Genomic DNA, 16,381 nt, shown 5'->3' on the forward strand with positions numbered 1-16,381 from the left:
AATTCACTATGTCCTGCTTGTTACCAAGTGCTCTGGGTTGGTTATATAGCATGATTAGTATTGATCCTGGGGGAATAAAACTAACAGTGCTCTTGTTTGTAGAGCAAAAGAGGAATTTATTTTTTTTTATTCGTAGGTATCAGTTTTTAAAGGTGAGCAAATCCATGTCTTGAGAATCATGTTGTACGTTTTCTTTATCACATCTTCTTGGTGGAAATGTTGAATGAAGCCCTGCTCTAGGAAAAGCAGGCTTGGAGTGAGACCATTAACCATTAACCATTTGTCCTCAAAAAATGAGGATGGCAGGGGCGCCTGGGTGGCTCAGTTGATCAAGCATCTGCATTCAGCTCAGGTCATGATCCCAAGGTCCTGGGATTGAGCTCCGTGCTGGGTTCCCTGCTCATTGGGGGGTCTGCTTCTCCCTCTCCTTCTGCTCCTCCCTGTCCCCCTGGCCCCATTTGTGCTCTCTTTCTCTCTGACTCTCAAATAAATAAGTAAAATCTTTTTTAAAAATGAGGATGGCTTTTTGTTTAAATAACTACTACAACTCTTGAAACAAACAAACAAAAAAACCTGATTTTGTTGAAGGTTTGGATCATTTGAAATGTGTTTAATAGTTATTTAAAGACGATATTAATGCTATGAGCATCTTGGGTCACAGAAACTTTAAAGCTATCAATTTTAGAAATGAGACAGAAGAGAGTGTACATTTTAAAGTAGAATTTTAAGGCAAATTAATTTACTTCTGTACCATACGCAAATGTTTTGGATATTTTTTCATAATTGTTCATCTATAAAAGCCTTTGTGTTGCTGGTAAAATTTAACACATGACTTTCACCTTTTTGACCTTTTTGAAATTATGCTGGTTTAAAGATGAACTAGTGCATTAAGGAGATTATATTTTAATGTTTGAAATTCATGTTCTAGGTCACTTTAAAATGAACCTTTTTTGCTCAGTCTTAAATTACAGAGTAGCATAAGGAGGTTGAAGAAAAAAGATGAGATTATTTCCATTTGTTATACATGAAGGATATAGGAAATGACTCTGACCAGGCACAACTTTATGGTGTCTTCTTTGGACACTCTTCAAAGACAAGAAAAATCAAGAGTAGACAGTGAGAATCAAGATGGTACAAATAAATTGGAGAGGCAAACCCTCAGGACATAAAGACTTCCTGAGATGTTCTCTCTGAAGCCCCAGGGAATAAATCAGTATGAGCCTTCCAATACTTCTATAAACTGCCCTTTTGCTGCTTAATTTCAAGTTCTCTTGTCCTGGAATTGCTAGAGTAACATGACAGAATTTTCTAAACTGGCAACCAAAGAAATTTCTGGCAAAACTGATCACTACAGCTGCCTTACATCTTTACGGTGCATGCAACCCCCCACAGCCTTGGTTTCTTTCTCCACTAACACATCGTAACTACTGACCATCCTCTTCATTGCCCAAAGTATTCTCCTTTTGTCAGATTTTATTCTTTTTGCCTCCTATTCAAAATATATTATGTTGTTTCTTTTTGAAAATCCCATTTTTTTGGAGACTGATTTTCTGAACTGCCTCCATAGGCTTCTTTTCCTCTTGACATCTCCAAATTGTTCTCCATCCTTAAGATTCCTCTCATAAATCTACTCTCTCTTTTTTTTCTTTTTTTTTTAATTTTTATTTATTTATGATAGTCACAGAGAGAGAGAGAGAGAGAGAGAGAGAGAGAGGCAGAGACACAGGCAGAGGGAGAAGCAGGCTCCATGCACCGGGAGCCCGACATGGGATTCGATCTCGGGTCTCCAGGATCGCGCCCTGGGCCAAAGGCAGGCGCCAAACCGCTGCGCCACCCAGGGATCCCTCTCATTTTTTTTCTTAATAGTCTCTTGAGATCCTTTCTTCTGTTATTATTCCTTTTTTACCACCTTTCTATATCCAGACTCCCATACAACATACCTACATCTTTTTTTTTCCAAGTCTTCCACTTCCATTTCTTTCTCCTTTTTTAAAAGATTTTATTTATTTATTCATGACAGACACACAGAGAGGCAGAGACATAGGCAGAGGGAGAAGCAGGCTCCACATGGGGAGCCCGACATGGGACTCGATCCTAGGATCCCAGGATCACGCCCAGGGCCAAAGGCAGGCGCCAAACTGCTGAGACACCCAGGGATCCCTTCCACTTCCACTTCTATTGAAGGCCCCAATATTACTCAGCATTCCAGTCTCTTTATCCTCAAAGGTGACACACATCCACTGTATTAGACTGGGATCCTGAGAAGCAGAGCCTGAGACAGGGATTTGATGCTCTTCAGGGAACATATGTAAAGACATGCAAAATAGAAAAGCAAAATAGAAAAGATAAAGGAGTATAGCAAAAATGTGGTTTAAGCAAAAGGAGGTGATGAGGCTCTGAAGTATAAACCAAATCATAGGGTTGCTTCCCCTCGAGCACAGGAACTGGACTTCTGTGTTCCAATATCAATCTGTAAATGACTATAGGCACTTCCAAAAATGGAGTGGGTAACTTCCCATGAATGCTCTCTCTCATTCAGTGGAAGGCAAGCCCTCTGAGACATAAGGCAGTTTTGAGCTTTTAGGAGATGGTATTTATAGCAGCTGATGGGTGTACTGGCCATGTAAATGGGATGTGTGTGAGCACTACACTGTCTACTATACCCACATCCACACATCCTTCCTCAATTGTCTAGCTGCACAGTGGGTATGATGTTTATTATTCCCACTGCTATCACCATAGTAATGACACCGATCATATATCCCCTGGGCTTGTGTCATACTCTAAAAACTGATTTCCCCTAATTAGTTTCTTCTAAACACATTCCTATTTCTAAACACAACACTAATCACAATTTTGTTCTGGTCAAATGCTTTCAATGACTCTCCATTGCTTAGTGAAAAAGTGTAGATGATGATGATGGTGATTAGCCAAAGTTCTCTACCTGTATCTTCCTAACCGACCTTTCCAAGTTTGCTATAGAACATATATATATACATCTTTAACTGGATTTATCTCTTTTGTAAATATCTTAAGACCTCATTTTATCTATCTGTCTACTATCTATTTATTTATTTTTGCTACTGTGTTCTACCACATTTGAAATGCTTTTCTCCTACACCTCAAATTTTTAACAACATAATTTCATCCTACCTTGATTAAATATCTTCTTATAAAATTATTTATAATGTTTATTTGTAACTTCCTGAAGCACTTAGGCATGAGGCAGAGTAGATATTCATAAATCTGTTTTGCTCCCTACTAAATTATAATCTGTTCAAGATATCTTTTTTAATTTTAAAAATATTTTTACTTATTTATTTGAGATAGAAAGAGAGAGTGTGTGTGTGTGAGAGAGAGAGAGAGAGCTTGAGTAGAGAAGCAGAGGAAGAGAAGCAGTCTCCTTGCTGAGCAGGGAGCCCAACATGGGGCTAGATCCTAGGATCCTGAGATTATAACCTGAGCCAAAAGCAGACACTTAGCTGAGTAAGCCACCCAGGCACCCTCTTATATTATTCTTGCAATTTTCCTGTACATGGAATTGATGTCAAAATAGGAATTTATTAAAAATGTTTTGTGTTGTACAGGTAGCGTTATATGATAAATTATATCTCATTTGACCAAAGCTCCCTTGCTTCTTAAAGACTTGCATAATTCCAAATTAAGACTAGATGCAAACACTGAAGTCATCTTTTCATTTTTATTCTTGTCTAATGGGGAATTATTTGACTTGTACAATGGATCAAATATTTGTGTCCCCCCTCACCCCACCAGATTCCTGTGTTAAAACCCTAATCTCTAGTGCGATGATATTTGGAAGTAGGGCTTTGGGAGATATGTATGTTTAGATGAGGTCATGAGAGTAAAGCCCCTATGATGGAATTACTGCTCTTATAAAAAGAAAAAAACAACCAGAGAGACCTTTCTTCTCAACACACATCAATGGGGATCCCTGGGTGGCACAGTGGTTTAGCGCCTGCCTTTGGCCCAGGGCACGATCCTGGAGACCCAGGATCAAATCCCACGTCAGGCTCCCGGTGCATGGATCCTGCTTCTCCCTCTGCCTGTGTCTCTGCCTCTCTCTCTCTCACTGTGTGCCTATCATAAATAAATAAAAATTAAAAAAAATTAAAAAAAAAAACACACATCAATGAAAGGCTATGTGAGCATACAGAGACAAGGTGAGCAGACATTCCCGGAAGGGGTCCCTCATCAAGAACTGAATCTGCTGGCACTTTAATCTTGGACTTCCCATTCTCCAGATCTATGAGAAATAAATGTCTGTTGTTTAAGTCCCCTAGCCTGTAGTATTTTGTTATACCTGCCTGACCTGACTACGGTAACTTGAATACTTCCTGGCTAAAGTAAGGCACTTGTGCAAGTGTGCTTGTGGACTGTTATAAGGGGTCACATGAACCATGTCTTAAAGCTTTACATTAAAAGAAAAAAAAAAAAGGCTTTACATTTATTTTACCCAAGACCTCACCACAATTAAATTATCCTCTCACTTCCTCCCTCATTTTAAAAATTTCTCCAAAAAAACAAAACAAATTTTACTGCATGGTATCTTCAGTAAATTGAAAGAGTGACTTGCTCTTTGGGGGATAGGTACTGATATAACAGAATTTACTCTTGCTATCTCAAGTTGTTGTTACTTGGTATACATTTTATGTTATATTTTTATCACTCAAGTATATTATATTTCACTTTCTGAACCGTATTTTTATTGCCCAGTGTTTTACACATAGAGAGGTCTCAATATTTTCCGAAATAATGTATGCATGAATACATGAATGAAAGATGAATTTATTTTTCTAAATTCAACTCAAATTATCATAATTGAAACTTAGATTTAAGATGAAGTTTAATTCTTTTATGTTTGAATTTGTTAGGAAGTGATTATTTCTGAATACCCTAGGGTGCCTTAAAATAGAATTAAGGTGGCTATGAGGATTGGGTACCCAGCCATGACATATAGGAAAATGTAGGAAAGTCTTACACTGTCTCTCAGCATAGACAGTTAAAACCAGTTTTACGGTGTTGTGGCCAAGCATGACCATAAAAAAGAAAGGTAAGAATTCGTTATGAAGTCTAGGATTTATGTTAATTTATGAAATTAGTAAAAAGGAAGAATGAAAATGTTTGACACTGGCGGTGCCTGCAGGTACACATAATGAATACTGTGATGGATGAAACACACTGCTCTGCCTTTCATGGTAGGGATACAGATGAAAGATTTTTTTTTCTTTCCTTTTTGAAAATTATGCTTTTTACTAATCAATTACTATTTTATATATCAACACTCAATATTTGGGGGGTTTTAACCTGTTTCCACAGATTATTTCTTTGAAAATATTCTTCTAAATCTTATAGTAGGTGAAAACTATATATTCTTTAAAAACTAACTGACACAGGGGCACCTGGAGGTGGCTTAGGGGGTTGAGTGTCTGACTCTTGATTTAAGCCCAGCTCATAAACTCAGTGTCTAGGACGGAGCCCCACAATGGGCTCCAAGCTCAGTGGGGAGTCTGTCTGAGGATTTCTCTCCCTCTACTTCTCCCCCTACTCCTCTAAAATAAATAAATAAATCTTAAGCAAAACCAAACCAATCCAACACAATAAAATATGCAACATGGAACCCCTGTCCCCCATCCTGGGAATGGTATGAGTCAGGTTAATGTCTTGTTTGTAAGATATCACTCATAATAAAATAATTTTACCGTTTGAGATATTTCCTTCCAGGATGCAAAGACCGTGGAGAGAAGGCTGTCTGTGAAGGCCTGAGCTCAGTACCACCCTCACCATCCATGGAAACCTGCCCTCCTTCCTCTGCCCACTATAGCAGCGGGCATTATCCATCTGCAAGAGGCAGAAAACCAAGTCATCTTGCATTTCTCCTGTGTACTAACATCATGCTACAAATCCTTATATGCTACTTCTAATATATTCACTACTTACCCTGGATCTTTGGCCTCCTTGTCTCTATTTCTATTACAGGTGTCTTTTTTTTTTTTTTTTTGGCCTCCCCGTATCTCAATTAAATTAGAACAATAACTTCAAGTCCCACTGAATTTATCTTCTGCAATACTGTGGGAGAAAGAGAGACCTTGCTACACTGCAGCCTGAATTCGTCACTCAATTCTAGGATTGCTTTAGTTGGTCCTATATCACCTTAAGAATGAATTCCAGACACTTTGATGGTACATACAAAATCTTAGTCATTTCTGTTACCACTTCGCTATAGCGGACAACTACATATTTTTTTCTTGACCAATATTAATATTAATTATCTCTCCCCCTCATTTATCCATATCTATCTATCATCTATCTATCTATCTATCTATCTATCTATCTATCTATCTATCTATCGATTTGGTAACAACTAATCCTCTTTACTGCAAATAGAATTCATGTTATTGCCAATCAGGATGGTCTGCTCTCTTTGACTAAGTGATAGGCATGTGATCCAGAAGAGACACAATCAGACTCTTTCTGAAAATGTAATTTTTAGATGGCTATGCTGAACAATTGGCAAGTTCCTGCATTTATCATGTCTCATTGTAGTTGAACCTGTTTTCACTCTTTTTTTTTAAAATTTTTATTTATTTATGATAGTCACACACACACACACACACAGAGAGAGAGAGAGAGAGAGAGAGAGTGGCAGAAGCAGAGGGAGAAGCAGGCTCCATGCACCGGGAGCCCGATGTAGGATTCGATTCCGGGTCTCCAGGATCACGCCCTGGGCCAAAGGCAGGCGCCAAACCGCTGCGCCACCCAGGGATCCCCCTGTTTTCACTCTTAATGGAATAATCTCTCATCTCTCTACTTCAATTCAAATATCACCCTCTTGGAAGTTTTCTTAATGCTCCCTCCCATCCCTCCATTTTTCCTTTCACTGGATTGAAATCTCTATATACTATTTCTAATTTACGTGCCCCTATCCTCCTCCAGAATGTTAGCTCCTTGAAAATAGGGAGTATTGGAAGTGCAAGGAAATAGAAGAAACATTATGAGCTCAGTGGCAAATTAGGAAAATAAGAAAACTGAATACGCAGTAGGAGACAGAACTACAGTGTGCTAACAGTTTCCAGAAGGTGCAGCAAACCATAGCAGCTGTCTTCCAGGATTGGGAGGTACTTTTGGAGGAGGCATATGAGGTAGTTATTAATATTATTTACCAAGTATTTCTAGGTTGTTCCCCTCCCAGGCATATGAAAAAACTGTACTTCCTAGGGTCCTCATGCTTTTGGTGTTATTTATGCCACTTCTAGGGCAGAGCAGTTCATTGCAAGAGCCCGAGCCTCCATGGCTCTTTCTCACTCTGGTTTTGGCAACGATTGGGAAGGAGGCTGCTGCGTCAGCTTGGATAACTGTGATTAGCAGACACCTAGTGGGTACGTGCTATGAGAGAGACATAAATCATTGCTGAGATTTTGGAAGTGCTTGTTAGCAAAGCACTACCCATCCTATCCTGGTTTCTCCTAAATGAAACCAAGCAAATAGAAGCAGCATGGGATGGGGGTTCCTGGGTGGCTCCGTGGTTGAGTATCTGCCTTCAGCTCAGGTTGTGATCCTGGGGTCCTGGAATCAAGTCCTGCATAGGCTCCCCAGAGAGAGCCTGCTTCTCCCTCTGCCTGTGTCTCTGCCTCTCTCTGTGTCTCTCATGAATAAGTAAATAGAATCTTGGGCTTTTCTTTTTCTTTTCCTCTTTTATTTTATTTTATTATTATTATTTTTAATAAATTTATTTTTTATTGTTGTTCAATTTACCAACAGAAAAGAAAAGAAGGAAGAAAAGAAAAAAGAAAAGAAAAGAAAAGAAAAAAGAAACAGCATGGGATGGCCAGTAAAAAGGGCAGAGAAGAAATGAACAAAGTCACAAACTAGATTTAAGTTAGCAAGCTTTACCATAAACTGCTTAAGTCTGATTTTATTTTATCCGTATTTAATAAATTGCAAGCACCATTAGCTACGTTTTGCCCCAGCTGGGAAGGGGAACTTCTTTCCTCTCCTTGCTGCTGGAAAGGCCACAGGCAACAATATTCACAGCCCTCAGCCTGTCCTGTCCGTTGTAGAGAGGAGTCATTTCACACAAAGATTGTGTGTACAAATCGAATCATACAATGTTCAGGAAGGTCGTGGGTGTGGAGAGCAAAAGGGGGATGACAGCAAGAGAGCAGGAGAGAGAGTGAGAGCAAGAGGTGGGGCAAGAGAGCGTGTGATTTCACCTGCAGTCTGCCCCCGCCACTCCTGGGAATATAGCCTCTTAAATGTTGGAGATGCATCAGGAAATTTAATCTACAGTTGTGGCATGTGACTCACCAATACACAGGCAAGAAAGGTGTTTTATGACAGAAGCCTCTAAAACATAGTTCTCATTACTCCTGTAATCATATCACATAACCAGCTTCATAAAGTTCTCATATGAGGCCTCTCTTAAGGGAGGCTGGCAAAGTGCTACTAATTACATGTGTTGTATGCAAAGAAATGTAGACATTCAATTAATGTTTGAACGAAAGCAATGTCTGAAAAATAAATCTATCCCTCAAAGCAGAATTGTCAGGCATTAAAGTATTTCAAAATACAACCAATAAGTGTAGATAAATGCAGCGATTATGTAACACACTGGTTTCCTCAAATTCTTTGTATTGCTATATGAGCACGACAAAGCCATCTGATTACAGGGAACAGAAAAGTGGAAGACTGCTTCAGCATCTGGGGGTTGTAATTAGATCTGGTTTATTTCCAATCAGGCACTTTTATGTTAGGGGTTTGAATAATACAATTGCAAAATTAAAGTAGTTATATTTAAAATTATATTAAAGTATCATTAAGAGAAAATGAAAAAAAATCTTTAATACAAATACACATTCATTTTAATAAGCACTGTGTTGGGAACATTACACATTATCAATATTGCTGATTGATTCATAACCTTAAGCCCATAATAAGTGGCTGGCAATACCTACCACAAGAGGGCAGAGAGTGAATGCTAATGATTTAACATGAGTTATCTTGTCCAGAATAACCTTATCCTAGTGGCATTCTTAGACTGAATCTCAGAGTATGTCATTAACGGGGTTCTCTTACCACAGTCACACTGCCACAGCTTCATTTGTTCCTAACTCATTCTGCTCAGATAGCCTAATTTTCCCACCCATGTCCTTCAAGATGAGAGAGGGAGAGAGAGAGAGAGAGAGAGAGAGAGAGAGAGAGAGAGAGTTTCCCTAGACTGATTCATGCCCTTGGAAGACCAAGATCCAGCAAATACATGTGACATAATACTGTTAAGATAAAAATATACATAAATAAAATGCTATTTATGGGCTCTCTAAAAAGAGAGAAGGAAAAGAAGAATATTTTTGTGATTTCGGATGCCCTACTGAATTTGGAGTACAGATTAATAGATTTTCAATAAATTTATTATTATAACCAATGAGTGCACTCTTCCTATTTGAAGGGAAACAAAGCTAGTTTTACCCAAACTAATCTTTCAATCAGATTCCAATCAGTTCTAAATACCTGTTTGAATGCACGAAATAAATTTCAATTTATTATGTGACAAAACAAAAGTATGTGTATCCATCTTGTAGATTAGTTACATATATAAACTTTGTCAGTGACTCTTCCATTAAAAAATAGGAATCACATCTCTTGGTGCTAAAAACTTAAATTAGTTTCTCAAACTATTTTATTTGTTATTGACTGTGGTGATCATATGGAATACCAGTGTAAATTGGATACTTCATAAATAGTGATTTACAGTTCAGTGTATGCTGGAAACCAAGAACATTTTTCATAAGTTGGCTTTATTGTTTTCTGGACAATGATTGTTCTTGCCAAGCATGACCTTGGTTCAGAAGATGGATTCTATTATAGAACCTGAACAAGTCTGCTTTTACTTCCTTTTCATCATTCTTTTTGCTTGAAGGAGAGTAGACGATGCATACTCTATGGGAGATGTTGAATAACATGTCATTGTGTGAATGTTCTGATGGATCTGAAAGTTTTTTTGGGCAGTGAATTTGAGAGCTGGCCAACTGGTATTGGTTTTCATTTTCCCCCTTCCACAAATGTTGGCACTCAGTGAACAAATAGGATTAATGTTAAAGGTAAATACCAGATTGTATTGTTACCAAAGGATAGCTCTTTCTTTATATCTTCACATGTACAATACTAGAGTGTAGAGCTAGGAGATCACCCAGTTTTTATGCTGCTGTTCTACAGAATCGCTAGAGACACAATCCACTATCCTTACTGCCCTGTTAGGGCTTTCATAATTCCCATAAAGCCTGATGAGATATCCTAGCTAGAAATTATTAGGAGCACAGAACTTGCATTGAAAATGATAAGTGGTCATAGATCATTATTATTCTACTGTTGACTGAATGTATGCCTTTTATGCTTCTTTTCATCTTGTAAAGTTAGAGAACAATGATGGTCATTATGTAATGATTAAAATATTTTAGGAATTTGTGAAGCAACCACTATGGTCTGAGAACTATCTTAAACAGTTTATCCATATTATCTTTCACTGTCTCATATTACTGATGGGAAAATTGAGAATTAGAGAAAGTTATTTGCCTTTGGCCAAAGTTCTGCTTTAGAAGTGCCAAGTGCCCATGCCCCTCTCATTCCATTGGATAAAGCAGATACTATGGCCAAATGTGTGATCAGTGTAATAGGGAGTCCCTCAGAAACCATCTCATCGGCAAGAGGCAACAAATGTTTTGATATAAAACCATCTAAGGTGTATGATAAAAGCAATACAACTAGGGAAGATAAGAAAGGACACAGAAAACTGCCTGCCGGAGTCTGTGATACTTCCATAGAAAAAGCGATTGTCATGAGGAAAAGGGAAACTTCCAGGACATAGGAACAAGATGTAGAAAGGCACAGTGATTTGAAAATTCCAGCTGTGTTTGGAGAAAAAAAATGAGCAAATCAACTTGATTGGAGCAAGGACTTGCCTCTGAGGCAGTTATGGGAAATGTGGCTAAAAGTGCATTTTCTGCCACACTAAGAATTCTTGACTATCTTTTAGACAGTGTGTGTGTGTGTGTGTGTGTGTGTGTGTGTGTGTGTGTGTTGCCAGGGGAGGTGAAGAAATCAGGAGTTTTTAGGTTCGACAGCAATGAAAGAGTTTGAACAAGGTTTTAGAAAGATCTTCTGCCGCAAGTGGGAGGGAGGGAGGGAGGGAAAGAGAGGAACAAGCAATTTCTAAGACAACAAGCCCTCACTAATGTTCATTTCACAGTTAAAAAAAATGGGTAATGCAAAACTAAAATAAAACAAAAGCATGACGAAAGGAGAGGTGGAGAATATTTGAGGGGGTTTAAGATCTACTAAGAAAATGTTAATAGGATCATTTTTTCAAATACAGATACTCTATGTAATTCTGCAAAGCAAAATGAAGATGTTTGTAAAAAAATCTCATTAAAAGTAAAGACTTGGTCATGATAATCAGTGGAATGTTAGTAAATTTTTTTTTTTTTTTTTTGGTCTGACATGTGTTACAAAAGAGACTATCCAGGTCGATTTTATGGGCAAAAGCTGGACAATGAAATACCGACTTTGCTTATATAAGTATTTTGAACTGAACTTAACCTTATTATGGAGAACAGGGGCAAAATTATAGGTGATTATTCTTTTTGTAAGTAGTGAAAATGAAAAGATTTTTGAAGGCTTTTTGTTCAACTAAGGAAATTGAACAAGACAAAACAAACAAGTAGAAACAAAATCCCATTTCCTTGGGAATACACTAATTATTTATATTATGCCAGAGCTAAAAGAAAAACACAAGCTTTGATGCCTGTCTCTCAAGGTTATTGTTTTGTGAGTATTTTTTTCTTTTTCTGTGAAAATCTGAAAACCCAAGTTGTTTGTATCTCCCACATACAACAACAAAAAAACCTCCCACTGATATATTTAAGAAATAAATGTGATTTCTTCCTTTGCCTTCTATTTCTATAGCATTTTCCCAATGTTATTTTTTAAGAAGTTGTAGATTTATAACAAAATTGAGGAGAAAGTATAGAGATTCCCCATATAACTCTGCCCCCCTCCCCATGGCAAAGCCTCCCCTACAGCACTCGCCAGAATGATGCATCGCTTACTGATATGTTATAATCACACAAAGTCCATGATGTACCTTATGGTTCACTCTTGATATTTTACATTTCATGGCTTTGGTGAAATGTGTAATGACATCTATCCATCATTATAATATCCTACAGAGTATTTTCACTGCCCTAAAAATCCTCTGTGCTCTGTCCATTCATCTCCCCTCAGCTTCAAGCCCTGCCAACCCCTGACCTTTTCATTGTCTCCATGTGTCGCCTTTTCCAGAATGTTACATAGCCAGAATCATACAGCATATGCAGTGTTTTCAGATTGGCTTCTTTCACTTAGGAACATGCATTTGAGTTTCCTGCATGTCTTTTCAGGGCTCCATAGCTCATTTCTTTTTAGTGCTGACTAATATTCCATTGTCTGAATGCTGCACCAATGTTCTTTTCTTTTTAAGAAATATTGGGAACCCTTCATTAGGCACTTGATTTAGTTTCTATAAACTTGCTTAGATTATTATAATCTATTCATTGTGTATCTTCTATCCAGTATGCACAATGGAATTGGAATAACTGTTTAGTCCCCTATAAACATATATTTGGTTAGAAGTCCCAAGTTTCTGGGGTGCCTGGGTGGCTCTGTCAGTTAAGTGCCTTCGGTTCAGGTCATGCTCCCAGGGCCCTGGGGTTGAGCCAAATCAGACTCCTCAGCAGGGCGTCTGCTTCTCCCTCTGCCTCTCCCGCTCCTCCCTCTGCTCATGCTCTTTCTCTCAAACAGATAAACAAAAATCTTAAAAAAAAAAAAAAAAAAAAAAAGAAGTTCCAAGTTTCCCTTTAAAAAAAAAAAATCCTTAGGAGAATCATTTTGAATGATGTAAAGCAAATCATTTAAGTTCACCTTTTCAAATCTCAGAAGGGTTCAGTTGCTTCAAATTTTCTAACCTATACATTGTATTTTAACCTGTACATTTTTATTTGAAGCTAAATTTTTCAATTTAGGATCTCTTGCTGTTTCCAAATCAATATCAATTTCTGGAAAATCTGTACTCTGCCCCACCATCACAATAAAAAATATATATTTTGCTTCTTTTCTGTGAAATTTTGTATAGTACAGTTATCAGTTCCATAGCTAAGCTTTATTCTTTGCTACTAGGTGTTGAATTCAAACCGTTTAGATCTTCATAAACCTTGAGAGTTTAAAATCTTCTTTAGAAATTAACAGAATTCTGACTTAAAAGTTATACTTGCTTTGAAAATTCAAGTTTTTGCTTATAGCTTATAGATGTTATATGTATATTTTATTTATTGTGATAATAAAATTGTTTAACTTATTTTTCCTGGAGACTAGTACTGGGATTCTATGTCCAAACTTATATATGAGACATAGAATTGGGAAGAAGTGCACAATAATATCAGTGTTTATAACCATTGAGTGTGACATATGCCCGGCACTACAGTGGGCAATTATGCTTTTTGTTTCATCTAGCACACTTTCAGCCTGACAAAGTGGCATTATCATTCTCATTTTATAGATAAGTAAACTGAAGCTCTAAGGAGTCTTGAGTATTTACAAGTTCACTTAACTAGCAAGTGACAGAACCAGGAATGAAACCCAGATATTCTTTTTTCTTTTTTTTTAACTTTAAACAAATTTTTATTACACAAAGGTTGTCACATAATTGGATATTTTTCTACTTTGTAACGATTTTTCTTACTCTCCACAGGAAGGCTTCTTGACTTTTCATCTGGTGATGGCAAACACTAAAATCCTGATTTTAACAGAATAGTAGTAAAAATGCCTCAGTGATTTAAGTTGAAAGTAGTACATTGGTACATGGCTCTTGCACTCAGTTATCAGGAATGTACAAATGTCTTTTTATTCAGAAATGCAAAATTATCTGTAGGCATGGACAATGGCAGCAGTAAACCATTATATGTTGTCAACTGAAACCAGTAACTGATGGTTATAGTGATTTTCTTAAACATCAGCCAGCCTTTTCTTCAGTCATTTCCTTCAACTGACTTCTCTGAAGTTTTGGTTGAGGAACACAGCCCGAACTTCCTCTCACAGTTCATTAAGAATGGTAAAGCACTATTCTAGGAATCAGAACATGCCGCCTCCCATACCACCTCCCATTCCACCCATTCCACCCATTCCTGGGTCCTTCTCTTCTTTAGGAATTTCGGTGACTACTTCTGCTGTACTTAACAGAGAGGCCACTCCAGCAGCATCCAATAAAGTAGTTCTTACCACCTTAGTTGGATCAATGATTCCTTTTTCCACCATATTCACAAAATCTCCAAGCATAGCATCATAACCAACTTCTGAGGAACTCTGCATAATTTTCTCAACTATTAATGATCTTTCAACACCTGCATTCTTAGCAATGGTCATTGCAGGAATTTTGAGTGTTCTCTTAATAATTTCGATACCGATTCTTTGATCTTCATTAGCTGGAGTTATTGAATCCAAGGCTGGAATGCACCGAAGCAGGGCACAACCCCCTCCCAGAACAACAGCAACTCTTGTGGCATTGAAGGCATCTGTAACTGTCTTTCCATTCACTTCAACATCACTTGTCCCACCAACCTTCAACGAAGCTACTCCATCTGAGAGTTTTGCCAGACGTTCATTCAGCTTTTCCTTTTCATATTCACTAGTTGTGATATCTAACTGCTCACTGATTTCTTGAATATGTTTTTCAATTTGAGCCTTGTCACCTTTTCCTTTTAAAAGCATAGCATCATCTTTGGTCACAATGACCTCTCCAACTTTTCCTAAGTCGTGAGGCTGAACATCTTTGAGATTTAGAGTCAATCCTTCCCTAAATGCACCACCGGTAGCAATAGCCCTATCTTTAAGCTGGTTCTTTCTATTGTCACCAAAACCTGGAGCTTTGACTGCCATAACCTGAAGACCAACTTTTAGCCTATTTAAAACAAGTGTACTCAGAGCTTCTCTATCAACATCTTCAGCAATTATGACGGAGGGCTTATGGTGAGCATTGGCAATTTCAAGAGCAGGTACAAATGGACTGGATCCTAGAAATTTTCCTTTCACTCTATAGAACATAGGCATCTTGGAATTCACATTTCTGACCTTTCGATGTATTAATAAAGTATGGAGAATTATAACCTCGAACTTCAAACTTCATGCCCTCAATAATTTCTAATTTATCATTCAGTGTTTTCCCATCCTTTACTGTGATGACACCCTTTCTTCCAACCCTTTCATTGCATCAGAAATGATGTTGCCAATTTCTTTGTCTCCATTTGCAGAAATCGTAGCAACCTGAGAAATTTCTTCATGGGTTGTCACAGGTTTAGACTGCTTCTTAAGTTCAGCAATTACACCATTAACAGCTAACCTCACACCTCTCCTGTTTTCCACAGGATTAGCACCGTTGCTAATCTTCTCAAAGCCTTTCTTGGCAATAGAGTGTGCCAAGACAGTAGCAGTAGTGGTACCATCCCCAGCCTCTTCGTTAGTGTTATTGGCAACATCTTGAACAAGTTTGTATTGTCTTTTAAGTCAATTGACTTTGCTACGGTCACACCATCCTTTGTTACTTTTGGGACTTCCCCAACTCTGTTCAATAATCACTGTTCTTCCCTTTGGCCCCATAGTAACGGCCATGGCATCGGCTAAAAGATCTACACCTTGAAGCATTAAGGCTTGGGCATCGGCACCAAATTTTATATCCTTGGCATAGGCCCGAGTGAGATGAAGAGCCAGTGCTCTGGACACTGGCCTAATTTGGTGGAGGACTGCGGGTAATTGAAGCATTTCTGTGGGACAGTGGCAGAGCGTGCGGGTGGCAAGGCAGGCCGTTGGAGGAAACTGAGGGCTATTTTTTCATTATAATATGAAAAAACTGTTCTATTATTGAGTATTATGAAGTATTAGTATTAATATTAGTATTAGTATTGAGTATTAGTATTGTGCTGATATTGAGTGTCCATGTAAAGCCAAAGTTTTTTTCAGAGATGTTGGCCAGGATCCTCGTTCCTGCTATAGTCTCTCTAGAAGGATGTGGATCTGGAAATTGAGAAGAGGTCAAAGAAGAGGAGAACCTTGGATCAAATGCTTTTCTATTTAAACTGTGGCCCTTCTTGTAAGAACCACCATGGCCAGATGAAGGAGTAAATTGAGAGGCTTCTCTTACATATATTTTGGCATATCTATGGAAAATAATTACATATGGTAAGAACTACAAGATCAATAAGCCAAGACTGAGGAGTAAGTTCTGGACTCTGGAAGTTAATAGATTGTAATGAGATATTTTTAATGTACTTTTTTTTAAAATAAA

At 37.9% G+C, this 16,381-nt stretch overlaps 1 pseudogene; it reads right to left on the bottom strand.

Annotated features, from left to right (window-relative positions):
• Positions 1–13,993: 13,993 nt before the first annotated feature.
• LOC100855960 lies at positions 13,994–15,858 on the bottom strand (annotated as a pseudogene).
• Positions 15,859–16,381: the final 523 nt, after the last annotated feature.

This window comes from Canis lupus, chromosome 37 (genome assembly GCF_011100685.1).
Source record: "Canis lupus familiaris isolate Mischka breed German Shepherd chromosome 37, alternate assembly UU_Cfam_GSD_1.0, whole genome shotgun sequence".
Taxonomy (NCBI): domain Eukaryota; kingdom Metazoa; phylum Chordata; class Mammalia; order Carnivora; family Canidae; genus Canis; species Canis lupus.